This window comes from Hyla sarda, chromosome 5, assembly GCF_029499605.1.
Source record: "Hyla sarda isolate aHylSar1 chromosome 5, aHylSar1.hap1, whole genome shotgun sequence".
NCBI classification, from domain to species: Eukaryota; Metazoa; Chordata; class Amphibia; order Anura; family Hylidae; genus Hyla; species Hyla sarda.
The window spans coordinates 80614081-80635783 of record NC_079193.1 but is presented as its reverse complement, the minus strand read 5'-3'; the positions used below and the strand labels follow the sequence as shown (position 1 = coordinate 80635783).

The window sequence follows — 21703 nt, the reverse complement described above, 5'->3', positions numbered from 1 at the left end:
TGCAATCTTTGAGTCTTTCACTTTTTCAGTCGTGGAGAGCAAGATCTCAAACAAGATATTATATTTTTTCTATATTTCCTTGTGCAAATAGTACATTTTGTTTTAGAAGAGAAAACCAGCCATATGGGTCAAACCGGAGACAAATCCAGGCACTGAGCTGTGCCAAATGATGGGATTTTAGGATTTCGGAAAAAGTGAAAAGCATTAGTTTTAGAGTAATCTGCTTCTAATACCAGCTATCAGGCCTGTTTAGTTCCACAAATTATGATGTATTAGTCATAGTTTAGAAGCTTGTGCCTCATATGTTGCACGGTTGTTTGACTTGTTATAGAACTTTCATGAAGTTTACAATATGGTAAAAATAATTCTTCATCTACTGTTGCTGGTCTTATTCATTTGCATTGTTCGTTACATATTTCTTTGTTAATGAAGTCCATTTTAATGTTCAAAGATACATTGTCTATTTCTGATGTGACACAGTGAATTCTAGTTACTTGCTATACTTTGATGCTGGTTCCTACACCTACCTGTATGTCCTTCTTCTTGTCTCCCTATTGCCTCTACTCGATCCTGTATAGCAGTGGTCTCCAACCTGTGGACCTCCAAATGTTGCAAAACTACAACTCCCAGCATGCCCGGACAGCCATCGGCTGTTGAAGACCACTGCGGCCTTCGTCATCATCCAGACTCCCCCCCCCCCCCCTTTTTAGTTTTCTACTCACCTCCCCTCGGTGGGAAGGAAGGGTGAGCTGGTTTGGGCCATCAATGCTGCAGGGACCGTCTGGTGGGGAGGGTTAGTCGTTCCGGGCTGTCCTTTTTCACTGGGGGGCCTCTTACCTGCTCTGGGCCCGGCTCAGGACTAGTGACGTTGCCTTGACAACGACGCACAGGAACTTTCATGCACAGGGAGGCTGCGCATGAATGTCCCTGTGCGTCGTTGTCAAGGCAACGTCACTAGTCTGGGGCCGGGCCCGGAGCGAAGAAGTGGGCCCCCCGGTGAAAAAGGACAGCCCGGAACGACTAACCCTCCCCACCGGACGGTCCCTGCAGCATTGATGGCCCGGACCAGCTCACCCTTCCTTCCCACCGAGGGGAGGTGAGTAGAAAACTAAAGGGGGGGGGGTCTGGATAATGACAAAGGCCACAGTGGTCTTCAACCTGCGTACCTCCAGAGGTTTCAAAACTACAACTCCCAGCAACATCTGGAGGTCCGCAGGTTGGAGACCAGTGCTCTATAGCAGCAAGTGTGAAAACCTAAAGGGCCAAGCACATGTCAGCTGGTATAAGGCTAAGCAACTTTGAGCATTTAGGGTACGTTCACATGGGCGGATTTTTTTAACAGGTTTTCCGCTGCGTATTTGAAAGTGGGCTGGCTCTTCTCGGGCTGTCCGCAGCAGATTTTCCGCGGCCGAATTTACGCTGCAGAAAATCCGCCACAAGCCCCATTGAAGCCAGTAGGGACTGCGGGGGATTTTCCGCAGCGTAAATTCCGCTGCAGAAAATCTGCTGCAGACAGCCAAGAAGAACCCGCCCACTTTCAAATACGCAGCGGAAAACCCGCAAAAAAAATCCGCCCATGTGAACGTACCCATAAACCTACTCAGAACTGCCCAACTCACAGGAGTAACAACATTCCATGAGTATTATGCAATGCCCTGTGCCTGCCAGCCCTGATCTCTGACTTACTACACATCTGTGACCTTGCCAACAGGGCAGGGGCGTACCTAGAGCATTTGGCACCCGGGGCGGACCCTTTGGGGGCACGGCTCTGGGGGGGCGGTGTTTGCGGGCTGACACAGAGCGCAGGCGGCGGCATAGTGTAAAAAAAAAAACAAAAAAAACTTTAATTTTGCGGCGGCGGGTCAGGTACGCCACTGCAACAGGGGTCTCTTTTACAGAAAATTGGAAAATGCCCTAGGGTCCACCCCTGCTGTAGTCATAAGCCAAATCTCATGATTATATAGTAGATCCATGATACTGCTGAGATCTGACTGTGACACTGCCGGTTTAGATCACGGCCTGAGGGTTCCTTTAGATGGGCAGATGGCTGCTTGACATGAGCACTATTCTGATAGATTGGCACAATTATTGTGTGGGCAGGGCGCACAGATGATCACTGGACCGTTTATGTGGCTCCTCATTTACACAGGGAGATAAGTGGCTATTTGATCCTTGTAAAACATAGAATGCAGGAAGATTATTATTGGGGAATTCACACAACAGGGTAGAAATGCAGCTTTTTTTTAATAAAAATAAAGATCCACAAACTTTTGTGTGTTTGGTCAGAACCTCTGCCCACACTGGAGATGGCATGGGCAATCTAATCTTACTCAGTTGATGTCACTCAGACCATGTTTAAAGGGGTACTCCGACAAAAACCTATTATCCCCTTATCGTGGTGATGTCATGAACGCTGAAACTGCAAGCTTCCATGCTCCAGACGCCACCGCTGCCAGCCCGGAGATCGTGGGGGTCCCCAGTAGAGGGACCCCTGGGATCTAACATCTCATCCCCTATCCTTTGGATAGGGGAAAAGATGTTTTCAACAGAGTACCCCTTTTAATGAAAGACTGGCCCGTTCAGAAGAGCTGAACGTTCAAGTAATGCAGGTAGAAGCTCTTCCTGGCATGGGTACGACCAATGATATGATCTTGATCAATGGTCGGATGAGAGATGAGGATACTGTTATTGATCCTGGTGTAGAAGGTCCAGTTGTCACACAAATCTGAGGACTTTTGTTTCTTCCTCCAATAAAAGAATAAGGAGTAAAGAATCAGTATGAGAAGCACAAAGAGGTTTGCTGCTTAGGGAATGGAGATCTGCATAGCACACCACACGTTTGCTTCCCCCCAGAAACCATATACATTTGGGAAATGTTCTGAACATGATCACTAGTAGAATACTTTTGGTCTATTAAACTCAATGGGCCATTGACACAGGGGCAAAATGTAGTGTGGATGGTCCCTAGCGTCAGTGGACTATACAACAATATATAGGATGTTAAAGGGGTACTCCGGCGCTTAGACATCTTATCCCCTATCCAAAGGATAGGGGATAAGATGTCTGATCGCGGGGGTCCCGCCGCTGGGGACCCCGTGATCATGCACGCAGAACCCCGTTAAAATCAGTCCCCGAAGCGTGTTTGTTCCGGGTCTGATTACTGTCGATCACGGGGCCCCCGGGATCTCCGCTGCAGGACCCCGCTTTCATTACTGCACAGAGCAAACTCGCTCTGTGCGTAATGACCGGCGATACAGGGGCTGGAGCATCGTGACATCACGGCTCCGCCCCCTCGTGATGTCACGGTCCGCCCCCTTAATGCAAGTCTATGGGAGGGGGCGTGATGGCCGCCACCCCCCCGCCCACAAACTTGTATTGAGAGGGCAGGCCGTGGCATCACGAGGGGGCGGAGCCATGACGTCCCAATGCTCTGGCCCCTGTTTTGCCGGTCATTACACACAGAGCGAGAAATGCTAAGGCCTACGACCAACCGTTACCATTGAGGGGGTCAAGAATGAACAGAATGAACTTTTAAAGAATGAGCTTTGCATGGAACAATTTCAACAGGGGCATTTTCCACTGATGAAATGCCGTAGTGTGAAAGACGCATTAATGTTAGGGGTCATACCGCGCAATTACGTGGCCCAATTCCTCAGTGTGAACATATCCTTAGGTGTCAGATAGTTTGAATGCTAGTGTAATTAATAAACAGTACTCGCCTCAGCACCGATCCAGTGCTGTCAGTAAGTATGGCACATGACCACTGAGTACTGTAAAGCAGTGGTCTCAAACTGTGGCCCTCCAGATGTTGCAAACCATCTTCCAGCATGCCTGGACAGCAAACGCCTGTCCCGGCATTCTGGGAGTTGAAGTTTTGCAACATCTGGAGGGCCACAGTTCGAGACCACTGCTGTAAAGGACATAGAGGGAGATTTATCAAAACCTGCGCAGAGGAAGAGTGGTGCAGTTGCCCATAGCAACCAATCAGATTGCTTCTTTCATTTTCCACAGGCCTCTTTAGAGGCCTGTGGAAAATGAAAGAAGCGATCTGATTGGTTGCTATGGGCAACTGCACCACTCTTTCTCTGCACAGGTTTTGATAAATCTCCCTCATAGTGCCAATACAGCCCGTCACCGCTGACAGCTAGTAAATAAAGTAGACCCAGAGACCGCATCTGCAATGAATTGAGAAGTTATTGCTTTTTTTGCCATATTAGAACATTTGCAGCTACTCTGTTTTTGACAACCCCTTTTAATAAACATTTTATAACAAGTGTGATTAAAGCCGACTGTTCGTAAATCATTAAATACCTAGTTATGAACATCAAATGCAATGTGCAAATGTCCTCATCAGGGTAAGCTAAGGATAAGCTGAGGAAAAATAAAATGCCTGTTCCACAGTTCCTATAATAGTGTTTATCCCCCTCGGACATTTTCATGTTTTCAGTTTTTATCACAGTGAATTTAATTAGGCTTTATTTTGCTACTGATAAATGAAAAAGACCCATTAAAGAAAGTGTCTGCTTTTTATCTTTTTTTTTTTTTTGCCAGAAGGGACCCTCAAAAAAATAAAAATAAGCTACTAACAGGATGTCTTGCTGCTGTGACCCCCAGTAATGAGATATAATCTCTATGGTAACAAATGTTCAATCCTATGCAGTGCAACCATATAGAAAATGAAGTAATACATGCATTTCTAAATCAATAGGCTATCTGTGTAATGCACAAATACGCTATGTCCTCCAAATTCATGGTGGTCCACAAGGTAGAATTCTTTAGTTTTAAAGGGGTACTCCAGCACTAAGACATCTTATCCCCTATCCAAAGGATAGGGGATAAGATGCCTGATCGCGGGGTTCCCGCCGCTGGGGACCCCCGTGATCTTCCACGCCGCACCCCGTTAGAATCAGCCCCCGGAGCGTGCTCGCTCCGGGTCTTATTACTGGCGATCACGGGGACGGAACATAGTGACGGCTCCGCCCCCGTGTGACATCACGCTCCGCCCCCTCAATGCAAGCCTATGGAGGTGGCGTGACAGCTGACAACTTTGAACGTCGCGTCTAAAGGGTTAATAGCGCGCAGCACCGCGATCAATGCCGCGCGCTATTAACCACGGGTCACGCCGTGGCCCCGCGTTATAGATCGGGAGCGGACTCATGACGTACGCGTACGTCATGGGTCCTTAAGTGGTTAAAGGGGTACTGCGGTGGAAAACTTTTTTTTTTTTTTTTTAAATCAACTGGTGCAAAAAAGTTAAACAGATTTGTAAATCTTAATCCTTCCTGTACTTATTAGCTGCTGAATCCTACAGTGGAAATTCTTTTCCGTTTGAAACACAGAGCTGTCTGCTGACATCACGAGCACAGTGCTCTCTGCTGACATCTCTGTCCATTTTAAGAACTGTCCAGAGTAAAAGGAAATCCCCATAGCAAACATATGCTGTTCTGGACAGTTCCTAAAATGGACAGAGATGTCAGCAGACAGCTCTGTATTTCAAAAAGAAAATAATTCCCACTGTAGTATTCAGCAGCTAATCAGTACAGAAAGGATTAAGATTTTTAAAAGAAGTAATTTACAAATCTGTTTAACTTTCTGGCACCAGTTGATTTAAATAAAAATAAAAAGTTTTTCACCGGAGTACCCCTTTAATAACTCTTGGATGCTTTAACTTATGAATTTGATTGAAAGATAGTTTTTTCGGGAGATATTCTATTAGTGGTAAATTTTCGGCGATACTTGCATCATTCCTTGGTGAAAATTTCTAAAATTTCATGAAAAATTTGAAAATTTTAAATTTTTTTAACTTTAAAACTCTCTGCTTCTAAGGAAAATGGACATACCAAATAAACTATATATTGATTTACATACACAATATGTCTACTTTATGTTGGCATCATAAAGTTGAATTTTTTTACTTTTTAAAGACATCAAAGGGCTTCAAAGTTTATCAGCTTTTAGCAGCAGTTTTTCATGAAAATTTCAAAATCAGAATTTTTCGGCGAACAGTTCAGTTTGAAGTGGATTTGAGAGACATTTCTGTGAAAAACACCCCATAAATTACCCCATTATATAAACTACACCCCTCAAAGTATTCAAAATGATAATTAGAATGTTTGTTAACCCTTTAGGTGTTCCACAGGCATAGCAGCAAAATGAAGATTCAAAATCTTCAAATTTTACACTAACATGTTCTTGTAGACCCATTTTTTTAATTTTTACAAGGGGTAAAAGGAGAGAAATCCCCCCAAACTTTGTAACTCAATTTCTCTCGAGTAAGCAAATACTTCATATGTGGATGTACAGTGCTCCGTGGGTGCACTAGAGGACTCAGAAAGGAAGGAGCGACAATGGGATTGTGGAGAGCAAATTTAGCTGAAATGGTTTTTGGGGGGGTATGTTGCATTTAGGAAGCCCCTGTGGTGCCAGAACTGCCAAAAAAAACAACACGTGGCATACTATTTCGGAAACTACACCCCTCAAGGAACGTAACAAACCCCACAGGTGTTTGATGACTTTATGTTAAAGTGGGAGGTGTAAATGAAAAAAAAAATTCCATTAAAATGCAGGTTTTTCCTCAAATTTACAATTTTTACATGGTGTAATGGGAGAAAATGTCCCCCAAAATTTGTAACCCCATTTCTTCTGAGTATGGAAATACCCCGTGTGTGGACGTAAAGCACTCTGCGGGTGAACTACAATGCTCAGAAGAGAATGAGTCACATTTGGCTTTTGAAAAGCAAATTTTGCTGAAATGGCTTTTGGGGGGCCTGTCACATTTTGGAAGGCCCTAGGTGCCAGAACAGCAAAAAAAAAAAAAAAAACACATGGCATACTATTTTGGAAACTACACCCCTCAAGGCACATAACAAGGGGTACAATGAGCCTTAATACCGCACAGATGTTTGACGAATTTTCACAAAATTTGGACGTGAAAATGAAAAATGTGATTTTTTTTCTTACTAAATTGCTGGTGTTACCCCAAAGTTTTCATTTTTATAAGGAATAATAGGAGAAAAAGCCCCCCAAAATTTGTAACACTTTCTTCTGAGCAAAAACAAAAAAACTAAAATGTAGCCAGCACCTAAACTCAATACACGGGTGCACGCTGCTTTGGCATGTACAAAACATGTAAAAAAAAGAAAATGGCAGCAGCACACTTGGTCAACAAAATGGAGGCTCTTAACGCACTTTTTGATCAAAACGTGTCCCCCCATTCACAGGAGGTGGTTTGGATTGATAGTGGATCCAACATGTCACCCAGTCAGAGGCTGTATGCCCAGCAGAGGTGAGTGAGTGTTAGGGTCTCATCCGATATGAGGCCACCTCCGTGTGGTGGATGGGACACACACGTTTTGATCAAAAAGTGCACTAAGAGCCTCCATTTTGTTGACCTAGGGTGCTGCTGCACGGACACCCAAAGGGCATGCTGGAAGTTGTAGTTTTGCAACAGCTGGAGGTTCCCCCCCTCCCACCTTGAATGTACAGGGTACATTCACATGGGCAGGGGTTACAGTTACAGTATCCTGCTGCAAGTTTGAGTTTCAGCAAATTTTGTGCGGCAGCTCAAACTCCAGCGGGAAACTCGCTGTGATCCCCCGCGTATGTGACTGTACCCTAAAAACACTACACTAACACAAAATAAAATAAAAAGTAAAAAAAACACTACATATACACATACCCCTACACAGCCCCCTCCCCTCCCCAATAAAAATGAAAAACGTCTGGTACGCCACTGTTTCCAAAACGGAGCCTTCAGCTGTTGCAAAACAACAACTCCCAGTATTGTCGGACAGCCGTTGACTGTCCAGGCATGCTGGGAGTTTTGCAACAGCTGGAGGCACCCTGTTTGGCAATCACTGGCATAGAATACCCCTATGTCCACCCCTATGCAAATCCCTAATTTAGGCCTCAAATGCACATGGCGCTCTCACTTTGGAGCCCTGTCGTATTTCAAGGCAACAGTTTAGGGCCACATATGGGGTATCGCCGTACTCAGAAGAGATGGGGTTACAAATGTTGTGGGGTCTTTGTAAAATGTGAAATTTGGGGGGAAATACACATTTTAGTGAAAAAAAATTATTCTTTTTTTACATATGCAAAAGTCGTGAAACCTCTGTGGAGTATTAAGGCTCGCTTAATTCCTTGTTACGTTCCTCAAGGGGTCTAGTTTCCAAAATGGTATGCCATGTTTTGTTTTGTTTTTTGCTGTCCTGGCACCATAGGGGCTTCCTAAATGCGACATGCGCCCCTAGCAAAATTTGCTCTCAAAAAGCCAAATATTACTCCTTCTCGTCTGAGCATTGTAGTTCGCACCCAGTGCACTTCAGGTCAACTTATGAGGTACCTCCATACTCAGAAGAGATGGGGTTACAAATTTTGTGGGGTATTTTCTGCTATTAACCCTTGCAAAAATGTGAAATTTGGGGGGAAACACACATTTTAGTGGAAAAAAAATTTTTTTTTTACATATGCAAAAGTCGTGAAACACCTGTGAGGTATTAAGGCTCACTTAATTCCTTGTTACATTCCTCAAGGGGTCTAGTTTCTAAAATGGTATGCCATTTGTTTTTGTTTTTTTGCTGTTCTGGCACCATAGGGGCTTCCTAAATGCAACATGCCCTCCAAAAACCATTTCACAAAAACGTACTCTCCAAAATCCCCTTGTCACTCCTTCGCTTCTGAGCCCACTACTGCGCCCGCCGAACACTTTACATAGACATATGAGGTATGTGCTTACTCGAGAGAAATTGGGCTACAAATATAAGTATTGGGTCTACAAGAACATGCGAGTGTAAAAAATTAAGATTGTGAATTTTCTCCTTCACTTTGCTGCTATTCCTGTGAAACACCTAAAGGGTTAAAATGCTGACTGAATGTCATTTTGAATACTTTGGGGGGTGCAGTTTTTATAATGGGGTCATTTGTGGGGTATTTCTAATATGAAGACCCTTCAAATCCACTTCAAACCTGAACTGGTCCCTGAAAAATTGTGAGTTTGAAAATTTTGTGAAAAATTGGAAAATTGCTGCTGAACTTTAAAGCCCTCTGGTGTCTTCCAAAAGTAAAAACTCATCAATTTTATGATGTAATCATAAAGTAGACATATTGTATATGTGAATAAAAAAATATATTTTGGAATATCCATTTTCCTTACAAGCAGAGAGCTTCAAAGTTAGAAAAATGCAAAATTTTCAAATTTTTCATCAAATTTTGGGATTTTTCACCAAGAAAGGATGCAAGTTACCACAAAATTTTACCACTATGTTAAAGTAGAATATGTCACGAAAAAACAATCTCAGAATCAGAATGATAACTAAAAGCATTCCAGAGTTATTAATGTTTAAAGTGACAGTGGTCAGAATTGCAAAAATAACGCTCCGGTCCTAAGGTGTAAAATGGCCTGGTCCTTAAGGGGTTAAAGAAAATTTGTCAAACACCTGTGGGGTGTTAAGGCTCACTGTACCCCTTGTTACGTTCCGTGAGGGGTGTAGTTTCCAATATGGTGTCACATGTGGGTGTTTTTTTTTTTCTTGCGTTTATGTCAGAACCGCTGTAACTATCAGGCACCCCTGTGCAAATCACCAATTTAGGCCTCAAATGTACATGGCGCTCTCACTCCTGAGCCTTGTTGTGCGTCCGCAGAGCATTTTACGTCCACATATGGGGTATTTACGTACTCAGGAGAAATTGTGTTGCAAATTTTGTGGGTCTTGTTTTCCTTTTTCCTCTTGTGAAAATGAAAAGAATGGGGTAACACCAGCATGTTAGTGTAATTATTTTTTTTTTTTTTACACTATCATGCTGATGTAGACCCCAATATTTCATTTTCATAAGGGGTAAAAGGAGGAAAAGCCCCCAAAATTTGTAGCACAATTTCTCCTGAGTACGGAAATACCTCATATGTGGCCCTAAACTGTTGCCGTGTAATACAACAGGGCTCTGAGGTGAGAGAGGGCCATGCGCATTTGAGGCCTAAATTAGGGATAACCTTTACTCTTGCCTCCGCCACCACAAATACCCTACACCAGTGATTTCCAAACAATGTGCTTCCAGCTGTTGCAAATCTCCCAGCATGCCTGGACAGTCAACAGCCGCCTGGCAATGCTGGGAGTTGTTGTTTTGCAACAGCTGGAGGCTCTGTTTTGGAAGCACATTATTATTGGGGGGGGGGGGGGGTAATTGTGTAAGGGTGTATATGTAGTGTCTTTTTATTTTGTGTAGTGTAGTTAGTGTTTTTAGAGTACATTCACATAAGCGGAGGTTTACAGTGAGTTTCCCGCTGGGAGTTTGGGTTGCAGTGGAAAATTTGCTCCAGCTCAAACTTGCATTAGGAAACTCACTGTAAAGTCCCACCCATGGGAATGTACCCTGTACATTCACATTATGGGGGTTAGGGGTGTTTACAGGCACAAATCTACAACTGTTGCAAAACTACATCTCTAAACATGAACTGACAGGCTGTGCATGCTGGGAGTTGTAGTTTTGCTACAGCTGGAGGCACACTGGTGGGAAAACACTGAATTAGGTAACAGACTAACTCAGTGTTTACCCACCAGTGTGTCTCCAGCTGTTGCAAAACTACATCTCTCAGCATGTACTGACAGCTGCTTGTTGCCGGGCATGCTGGTAGTTTTGCAAGATCTTGAGGGCCACAGTTTAGAGACCGCTGCACAGTGATTTCTAAACTGTGGTCCTCCAGATCTTGCAAAACTAAAAATCCCAGCATGCCCAGACAGCAAATGGCTGTCTGGGCATGCTGGAAGTTGTAGTTTTGCAACAGCTGGAGGACTACAGTTTGGAGACCACTGTGTAGTGGTTTCTAAACTGTAATCCTCCAGATGTTGCAAAACTACAACTCCCAGCATGCCCAGACTGTCTGGACATGCTGGGAGTTGTAGTTTTGGAACTTGTAAGGGGGAGGGCACTTACCCCCATCATCGTGGCCACTGCCGCCAGACCTCCGGATCTCCGTGCACTTGCCGAACCCGCCGCGCACCCGCCACACACCCGCCGCCCCCGCACACCCGATCGCTGATCGGGTAAATCAAATGGGGTCCCAGGGTGTCGGGCGGGAGTGGTCTCCGGGACTTTAGCTAATTAGCCTGATCAGCGCCGCCGGAGCGCGCATTTAATGAACGCCACCTATATACGGTAGGTAGGTATCGCATCTGCCGTATAAAGGCGGCGTTTTGCGCGAAGGGGTTAAAGGGGTACTCCACTGGAAATCTTAACCCTTCCAGTACTTATCAGCTGTTGTATACTACAGAGGAAGTTCTTTTCTTTTTGAATTTCCTTTCTGTCTGACCACAGTGCTCTCTACTGACACATCTGTCCATTTTAGGGACTGTCAAGAGAAGGAGCAAATCCCCATAGCAAACCTATTCTGCTCTGGACAGTTCCTGAAATGGACAGAGGTGTCAACAGAGAGCACATGTGGTCAGGTAGAAAGGAAATTCAAAAAGAAAAGAACTTCCTCTGTAGTATACAGCAGCTGATAAGTACTGGAAGGAGTAAGATTTTTTAATAGAAGTAATTTACAAATCTGTTTATCTTTCTGGTACCTGTTGATTTAAAAAAATGTTTTTCCAGTGGAGTACCCCTTTAAGGATAGGTGGCCTCCTCCAAGTGCAGTCATAACTTGAGGGAGCAGAATGGCCATGCCAACAATCACTGGCATCACTGTTTTACCAGGAGGTATGATGCCTGACCTTAATAGTTGAGAGAACAGATAAACAATTAAGAGAAAGCATTCCAACTCTTTTTCCACCTCTTATTTTATTTTTTTTCTATACAGTACTTTTCCCGAGTAGTATTGGCACACCAGACCCAGACCCCTGGACAAGTGCCACTGTCAGCTGTGTGTCCTTGGTTTATAGCAATGTGGTTTCTTATCTCTTTTGCTGAACAAAATAACACACATCACACATTGCCCTATTAAGAAGCCGTGCCTGTACCTGTATTGTTGACAATGTTAATTGGTCACAAATTACTTCCAATACACACCTACAAAAGGCACAGTTCATGTTAGTTCATATTATTCTTGGATACTGTCTGTCTGTCTCTTAGATCTTTGTAGTTTGTGTGTTTGGGGTGATGGGCTCAATGATTCATGAGACAACTGTACAGGGTGTATATAACACACAATTGCTAATAAAAAAAAAAAAATTGATTAAACATTGACTCATAAAATCCACTGGCTGTTTCAGTGATTAAAGGGGTACTCCATTCCCTTGCTTTCCGAGCTCCGCTCCCCAGCGCCCGGAAGTTATTGTTCCGAACGATGTGTGTGCGGGCTTCCGTGTTCAGGGCCGCCCCTCCTGACATCACGCCCGCCCCCTCAACGAAAGTCTATGGGAAAGGGGTCACGAGGGGCGGCCCTGAACACGGAAGCCCGCACACACATTGTTCGGAACAATAACTTCCGGACACTGGGGAGCGGAGCTCCGAAAGCAAGGGAATGGAGTACCCCTTTAAATATCTGTATTAAGCCACGTTCAGACATGCTGGGAGGATCTCAAGAGCCATGTGCTTTTTTACCACGGATTACACCCATTAAAGGGGTATTGTGCTGGTCAGCATTTGGAACAAACTGTTCCAAACACTGGAGCCGGGAGCTCATGACATCATAAGGGGTGGGGCTACGACGTCATGAGCCCCGCCCCTTATGATGTCATGCCCCACCCCCTCAATGAAAGTCTATGGGAGGGGGCGTGATGACTGTCACGTCCCCTCCCATAGACTTGCAATGAGGGGGTGGGGCTTGGCATATTGAGGGGGTGGGGCTAGGACATCACGAGCTCCCAGCGCCGTCTCCAGCGTTCGGAACAGTTTGTTCCAAACGCTGAGAAGCGGAGTACCCCTTTAAGTTTTCTACACACTGGATTCTTTTTTTACAAGGTTTCTAAAACCCCATTCAAATGTATTGATAAGACTTTATCCCTAATACCCACAGAAAATCTGTTACTTATAATCATGAACTTATAGGAACAACAGGGACAGACACAGCAGAACAACAACATTATGTCGGCCCATTAAATTACCATAAAATACCTTTTAAGTCTCTGTAACAATCTACTAGTAACTGTGGGTGATAAAATTGGTACGCTAGGGGCCCTATTAGATAGCTCAAGCCACTGCGTACAAGCAGCAATAACTTAGGCTGTGTTCACATGTTGCAGCTATTTAGCAGTACCTCAACTAATTACCGCATGCGTTTTGTACAAAATCACAGTCAAAATGATGCGATTATGCAAATCATGGTAATTTTTACTTTGATTTCCGTCATGTGTGGTAAAACCCAGACAAAAACGCATGCAGCCATTAGTTTCGGCACCGCCTTAGATCTCTTTACAGAAACAATTACAGAGCTCTGCAATTATGCAGGAAGGGCTGCATAGACGATTCTTAGATTGTTTGTGTGGCCCTATGTTGCCATCACTTGTTGCCGCACTTCCACTATTACATAGGAGGATCTGTGGCCAATGGTCGATGACTTTTGGACAGTCAAAAACACCCACAAGCTGACCCTTGAGCACGTGCCAACTCAGCACTTCATGCAATGGGGTGAAACATGACCCTGTCCTGAAGATCACGGGGGAATCCCCACAATCAGACTTGTCCCCTGTCCTGTGGATAGGGGATACATTTTTATTTGCTGGAATACGACTTTAAAGGGGTATTCTGGGATTTTTGGTTCTTTGAATGGGAGACAGAGGTTGCAAAGTTAGTCTAATTACTAATATACTTCGCTTACCTATGTTTGGTGGATGGTATTGAACGTCTTTGTCTTTCTTTTCCCAGGAAGTTCATTTTTTGCAGACTTCAAAATGAGTCTTGTCTCGGACCTTTCCCAGCTTGCGGCCCGAGAGAATACATCACAAATCAGGTGCTGAAAGGGGGATTGGCTGCTTTGTCTGCTGTGTGTGAAACCAGCATCTTTGTTACTGTGCATGCATTCATCATCATGCAGATCCACAGATTGTATGTCAGGTGATGTCGAAAAAGTCATGTGATTAAAGGGAGCATGACTGTGCTGCAATGGATATGGCGACTGATGTTTGGGAGGAAAGTCACCTTACACCTTCACACAAAGGATCCTATCGATTCCAGTAGCCATTTCCCAAAAACAAGAAAGCAGCGGGATGGGAGACACAGGACACGGCCATTTATCACAAACACAAGCACAGATCCTTGGTAAGCATGTCCATTACTATATGACACTTACTAAAGTCATCTTATGTTGGATAACCCCTTTAAGCCTCGAACATGTCATCTAATGTACAGAAGCAAGTTGCTAGCTAAGCTTTTGGGTGGCAGAGGCTCTCTTTATGTACTAGGACCCTGTGCATACAGTATATAGTATGTCTGCCTATAAGGTACCATGTAAAGAAATGTATACAGTGACCCCCCCCCCCGACCTACGATGGCCCCGACATATGATAATTTCAACATACGATGGCCTATCAGAGACCATCGCATGTTGAAGGCAGCATCAACATACGATGCTTTTGTATGTCGGGGCCATCGCATGAATGGCTATCCTGCAGCGCAGACGGTTTCAGCTGCCGCCGGATAGCCATTTACGGTGCCCCGTGTGGTCCGCTGACTATCACTTACCTGTCCTCGGGGCTCTGGCGTGTCCTCTTCAGGATCCCCTGCATCGTCGGCGCTCTCCATCGTCGTCAACACGTCGCTTCGCACGCGTCCCATCATCCAATAGGAGCGGCGTGCGTAGCGACGTGATGGCGGCGACGGAGAGCGAGGATGCCGGGGAAGCAGAGGCCTTGCCTGAGCATCGGGGACACCAGGGGACGCGGCGACAGCGAAGGACGGCGACATCCCGGGCAGCGGTGACGAGCGGTGACGGTCCGGAGCGGCGGGGACAGGCGAGTACGACTTCCTATACCAGTGGTCTTCAACCTGCGGACCTCCAGATGTTGCAAAACTACAACTCCCAGCATGCCCGGACAGCCAACGGCTGTCCGGGCATGCTGGGTGTTGTAGTTTTGCAACATCTGGAGGTCCGCAGGTTGTAGACCACTGTCCTATACTTTACATTGCACGGATCCCTCAACATACGATGGTTTCAACAAACGATGGTCCATTTGGAACGGATTACCATCGTATGTTGAGGGACACCTGTATTCATATTGTCTTGATTTGCTTGAATTAAGACACCAGATAAAATTCACGTTGATTTAATGCTTCTACACAATAAAACATGAAAGCCGAGGGAGGATGAATAGGCATTCTTTATTTATTAATTCTGTCAGGTAAAAATTGACTCAAAGACATTTTCCATTTTACTAAGATTGCAGAGGAATATATTAATACAGATACAGGAAGATAAGGAGAAGTAAACAATTTGCTCTGTCAAACATGGAGAGTAGTTTCCACTGCTCCCCTCCGCTTGTCAACACCCGCGATATTTTACTTGACTGACAAGCTATCTGCTTTACTGTCTTGCCCTTCAGTTTCCATAATATGAGTCGAGTTCATTCTCTGGAGTTTAATGCATTCTATCCAAGCTTAAAAAACAATACATACAGCCTAAGTTTCACAATAAAAACATGAACACAGAAATCATCTCGCAGTGAAAATGCTTCACGCCGGTAGACACGTTATCTTGAAGAAAATACATATTATGATAACTTGCAGCAGTGCAGACTATAAAAAGGAGTCTTGGGTGTTTGTCTAAGGCTCACTGCTAGAGATGAGCGAACTTACAGTAAATTCGATTCGTCACGAACTTCTCGGCTCGGCAGTTGATGACTTTTCCTGCGTAAATTGGTTCAGCCTTCAGGTGCTCCGGTGGGCTGGAAAAGGTGGATACATTCCTAGGAAAGAGTCTCCTAGGACTGTATCCACCTTTTCCAGCCCACGGGAGCACCGGAAAGCTGAACTAATTTATGCAGGAAAAGTCATCAACTGCCGAGCTGAGAAGTTCGTGACGAATCGAATTTACTGTAAGTTCGCTCATCTCTACTCACTGCAATAAGAAACTCAGACTTACCTCATTCTGTCTCAAAGGTACAGTCGAAAAATATTTTTATTGTACAGTGACCCCCCGACCTACGATGGCCCCGACATACGATCATTTCAACATACGATGGCCTCTCGCGTGTTGAAGGCAGCATCAACATACGCTGCCGGATAGCCGTATACGGTGCTCCGTGTGGTCCGCTGATGATCACTCACCTGTCCTCGGGGCTCCGTAGCGTACTCCTCGGGACCCCCTGCATCGTCGGCGCTCTCCATCCTCGTCATCATGTCGCCGCGCACGCCGTCCCGTCATCCAATAGGAGCAGCGTGCGTAGTGACGTGATGGCGGCGACAGAGAGCGACGTTCCCAGGCAGCAGAGATCGTTCCGGAGCGTCGGGGACACCCCGGGGACGCGGCGACAGTGATGGAGGGCGACATCCAGGGCAGCGGTGACGGTCCTGAGCGGCGGGGACACGTGAAAATAACCTCCAATACCAGTGGTCTTCAACCTGCGGACCTCCAGATGTTGCAAAACTACAACTCCCAGCATGCTGGGAGTTGTAGTTTTGCAACATATGGAGGTCCGCAGGTTGGAGACCACTTTTCTATACTTTACATTGCACGGATCCCTCAACATATGATGGTTTCAACAAACGCTGGTCCATTTGGAACGGATTACCATCGTATGTTGAGGGACCACTGTAATTTATTCTCTACTACTTCACTAGTTTAGCAGCTAGAAGAAGAAGATATTAGCACAGCTCCTGAAGTCACCTTTGAGGTCTAAACATTAAAAAAAAAATATATAATGTTTGCACCTTACATACAATATATAGTTTCCTAATAAAAAATAGATAGTCCTTACATAGTAAGTGTAAGCTGGCAGTCAGACATGGCGAGGGTGTGCAGAGGCAGAAATTGCATAAAACTTATGGCAACTGTGAGGGAAACAAAGCCCCTTTGCTGCATACAAAAACACCAGTATTATAAATTGGGCATTCTAGGTGGGGGCCCCATTACAGATTCTGCATCGGGGACCATTAGCTTAAATGGGAACTCCGGAGGAAAACTCTTTTTTTTTTTTTAATCAACTGGTGCCAGAAAGTTAAACAGATTTTTAAATTACTTCTATTAAAAAATCTTAATCCTTCCAGTACTTATTAGCGGCTGTAATTCTATAATAGGAAATTGTTTTCTTTTTGGATTTCTTTTCTGTCACAACCACAGTGCTCTCTACTGATACCTCTGTCCATGTCAGGAACTGTCCAGAGCAAGAGAAAATCCCCATAGCAAACATATGCTGCTCTGCTAAAATGGACAGAGGTGTCAGCAGAGAGCACTTTGGTTGTGATGGAAAATAAATCCCAAAGAAAAGAATTTCCTCTGTAATATACAGCCGCTAAGTACTGGAAGGATTAAGAATTTTTAATAGAAGTAATTTACAAATCTGTTCAACTTTCTAGCACCAGTTGATTTAAAAAAGAAAGTTTTCCACCGGAGTACCCCTTTTAAGTTATGCTTTTGCTGCAGACAAACATGTTTCAACTATTTCTCTATGCTTGTTTGTTATAGCCTAAGGAGGCACGTCCCAGGTCCCTGATATGACAGAACACACTCTTTAATCCCCTTATGGTCCCCAATACCCTCCTTTTTTCATATTTTTTTCTCTCACTCCTTTATGCAAATTTCGTACGGTGTACTTTGGCAGCTTTCAACTTCCTGGCCTCGGGAAGCCGAAAGCAGCCAAAGCTTAGAAGCCAAAGCTTGGAAGTTAACGTAATTTGCAAAACTCCCATTGACTTTAATGGCTTGACTCCTATTTAAGTCAATGGGAGTTAAGCAAATAGCATAACTTTCCCGCTTTGCCTGCTTTCGACTTCCTGGAAGTCAAAAGTAGCCAGAGTGGGAATTGACTTGAATGGGAGATGTGCAAACCCTGTAGCCCCACGAGCTATATTGTTTATGTAACTTCTGGAGTTACATAACCAAAGTAGCTCAGGGAATACAATGCTTGCACAATTCCTATTAAAGGAAACCTGTCACCAGATTTTACCCTAAATAACTGGTGGCAACACATTATGTAACGTAAAATAAGATATCTTACCAGGTCTGGATGTCTTCCATCATGTTTGTCATTGTGCAGAAAGTACGTTTGTAAAGTGCCCTGAACTGTATGCAAATGAGCCTCAAGTAGTCATTGGGGTGTGCTGCATCGTGAAGTAGTCACAATACCGCAGTCTGTAATTATGCCAGTGAATTATTATTGAATTATTCAGTAAAGTATCGCACTATCCCAGGGATATCACTGCTTCTGGGCCTGTGTGAGATTTCAGTGAAGAGCAGTGACTTCGGCCATGCCTGGGCGGTAAATCACGCCTTAGTAGGCATGAGTACAGACCAGGACACCATGACTCTTTTGCGATTTGAGCCACATTAGCATATGGTGCGGGCACTTTTAAAACTAATCGCAGATGTGAAGGAGGACATCTGGCCCTGGTAAGAAACCTTATTTCACTCTATATACCATGTTGTCACCAGTTATATAGAGTAAAATCTTCCCTGGTGTGAGATGCAAGTGATCATAAGGTCAGAGACAATCCAAAGGTAATAGTGTGCTAAATAAAAAAGAAAAGAAAGAAGAAAATTATAAGGAAAAATTATAACTTATATGCAGAGTAGTTAACATCAATATTCTCAGGAGTATCCCATTAATAATGTACGGTACTTATTGAGTATCAACCAACCAATGGTCTTAAAGAAAAAATCAATATTCAGGCCAAATGGTTGTAAGGATTTGAACTTATCTATCCAAAACAGTAACTTCTTCTTAAGTAAACACTCCCTGTCTCCTCTTCTCAGTGGCAGGGGAACATGATCAAAAGTTTACAACATTCACTGGGGAGACCCATAGTTTCGGGGAGGGAATCCATACTTAGCCTTCTACCATTTATATTGACAGATACTAAATTCTATATCAAAGACACATCTGATTTTTTATTAAAACTAAAGGAGGTGGTATTACTGGAGGAGTTCAATTTGGTTTCATTTGATGTAGTCAGCTTGTATACATCTATCAATCATGATAGAGGTATACAGAGCATTAAGAAAGTTTTACGTGACAATCCACAAACATTAGAATGTAAAATATTCATTGTAGGCCTGGTTGAGATAATATTTAGTTGTAATTAATTAATGTTTGAAAATGAATATTATATTCAATTATAGGGGACCGCAATGGGGTCTACGTATGCAAAGATCATGATGGTGGACATGGAAGAGAAGTCTGTATATACATCCCACCACTTTTGTAACATCTTAAAGTGGTGGCGTTATATAGACGACATCTTTGTCCTATGGAAGGGAACTGAGGAACAATTGCATGCCTTTTTCAGAATGAAATACTATTGATGATGACATTAAGTTCACCATGGTCTCCTCAAGAACAGGTATACAGTTTTTGGATACTTGGGTCTATGTGGAGGGTGGTTTCCTTAAATAGACCTGTTTGTAAAACAAACAGACAGAAACACCCCAGAAGTATGGTGAAGTCCCTCCCATATAGCCAGTCTCTGAGATTTAATAGGATTGTGGATGGTCTTACAAAATTACGAGATAGACTGGATGATATGGGGAGTTTATCCAGAGAGGATATCCAAAGGGACTAGTTGAACACCAGAAACAAAAAGTCAAACAGATAGGATGCAATTAATTTTTGAAACCTGTGTTTGAGAAATCGGTCATGAAGCGTATTCCCTTTGTATCCACATACATGCCGGAAAAATTGGACGGAGTATAAGTAAACATTGGAGCATTTTGTCTAGTACGTTTGACCAAATTCCAGAATTGTCGGTACCCCCTATACTTGCATACAGGAGAGCCCCCAATTTATGGGACAAACATGTTAAAACTGATTTGTCCACCAGTAGAGTGGACTTGGCTTCCCAGTTAAAACCTGGTGCTACCCCTGTATGCAATGTGAAAATTGCAAATTGATGAAGAAGGTCAGCTCTCTGCTGACATCATGGCCACAGTGCTCTCTGCTGACATCTCTGTCCATTTTAAGAACTGTCCAGAGCAGGAGAAAATCCCCATAGCAAACATATGCTGCTCTGGACAGTTCCTAAAATGGACAGAGGTGTGAGCAGAGAGCACTGTGGTCATGATGTCAGCAGAGAGCTCTGTGTTCCAAAAAGAAAATCATTTCCTCTGTAGTATTCAGCAGCTAATAAGTACTGGAAGGATTAAGATTTTTTAATAGAAGTAATTTACAAATCTGTTTAACTTTCTGGCACCAGTTGATTAAAAAAAAAAAAAAAAAAACGTTTTTCATGGGAGCACCCCTTTAAGACCATTGGTTGGTTGATACTCAATAAGTACATTATACACGTAACAATTATTAAATACTTTATTAATGCAAAAAGATATAAAATCACATAAGATACATGTAATAGGGGAGGTATGTTGGATACACAGACAAGGAATGGTGAGTGTGTACTAGTCACATAATGATTGCAGCACTATACACATGGTAGCAAGGTGCAATTGCAGGACACAAGCCTGAATAGTAATATAGATATAAGATATAAGATTTGATATCTTTTTGCATTAATAAAGTATTTAATAATTGTTACTTATATACTTTGGTCTGTTGTGTTTGGTAGTATGCGTGAAGGGTGACCACTGTATAGCTTTTCTCAGATTGCTGTAGTAATTTGGTGCATCAATAAGTACATTGTTAATGGGATACTCGTGAGATTATTGATGTGAACTGCTCTGTATAGAAGTTATAATTTTTCCTTATTATTATTTTCTTCTTTCTTTTCTTTTTTTATTTAGCACACTATGGTGATTACCTTTGGATTGTCTCTGCAACTGATGATCACTTGCATCTCACACCATGCCGTTGGATACCGGTTGAACAACAGAATATGGAATGTACCTTTGAAATATTTTAATTACAGCCTATAGCTATATTCCTTATTATATATATGTCTGACTGAACTTTGAATATTTCTAGTTATTGGCCAGTGTGTTTTTTTTTTTACTGATGAAGGTGCAATAAATGTTCATGCCATCATACAGTGTGTCTGTTTGAGATATGGGTGGTGGGGTATAGCAGATTGGGGACCATGTCACAACTGGTGGATCAGGTAACATCATTTAGTTCACAATATGGATGGAGTGTTCTCCTACTTGGGTGTTTATGGATCCCTATATGAATGTGGTGGAGTGTTATACACATGCTGAAGTGAATAGACAGGCATTGGGTAGTGAAGCCTGGATATAGGCTCTTCTGACCCATTAATGTTCTTTGTTTATCCATTTGAATAAAACACTGGACCCATGTGGACGGGCCTGGGCTGGTTGCTTGACTGCCCATGGACGGACATTGGGACAATGGAGCTCGGCCGACATATGATAATATATCATGTATGGACGAACTCCGTAAGACATGTAATTTACTATTTGGTGAGTGTATGAACAAGAGATGAATATAACACAAGGATCCATAAATATTATTTTTATTGATATATATTTGTGAATGGTGACATCTTGAATAATATTTGTAGATTCATAGTGGTTTTTACAGGATGATGTACCTGATGATCATCGGTGTGACCTAGGACTAACCTTACGTGTTTATGCCTCATTCACCCACTCATCAACACAGGTTGATGACTTGGGATAATATTGTACCCATTAGATTTTAATAGCCACACA

General features: G+C 43.4%; 1 protein-coding gene across 6 annotated transcripts in view; it reads left to right on the top strand.

Moving 5' to 3' along the window:
- Positions 1-21703, top strand: part of HYCC1 (hyccin PI4KA lipid kinase complex subunit 1) — a 369003-nt gene that overhangs the window by 153785 nt on the left and 193515 nt on the right. For 5 of the 6 annotated variants that reach the window (XM_056519767.1, XM_056519766.1, XM_056519765.1 and 2 more), the window contains one exon: positions 13801-14193. The exons of the other annotated variant lie outside the window; for it this stretch is intronic. The gene's annotated coding sequence lies outside the window, so the exon portion shown is untranslated. The remainder of the gene's footprint in view (positions 1-13800; positions 14194-21703) is intronic. 6 annotated transcript variants of the gene reach the window in all.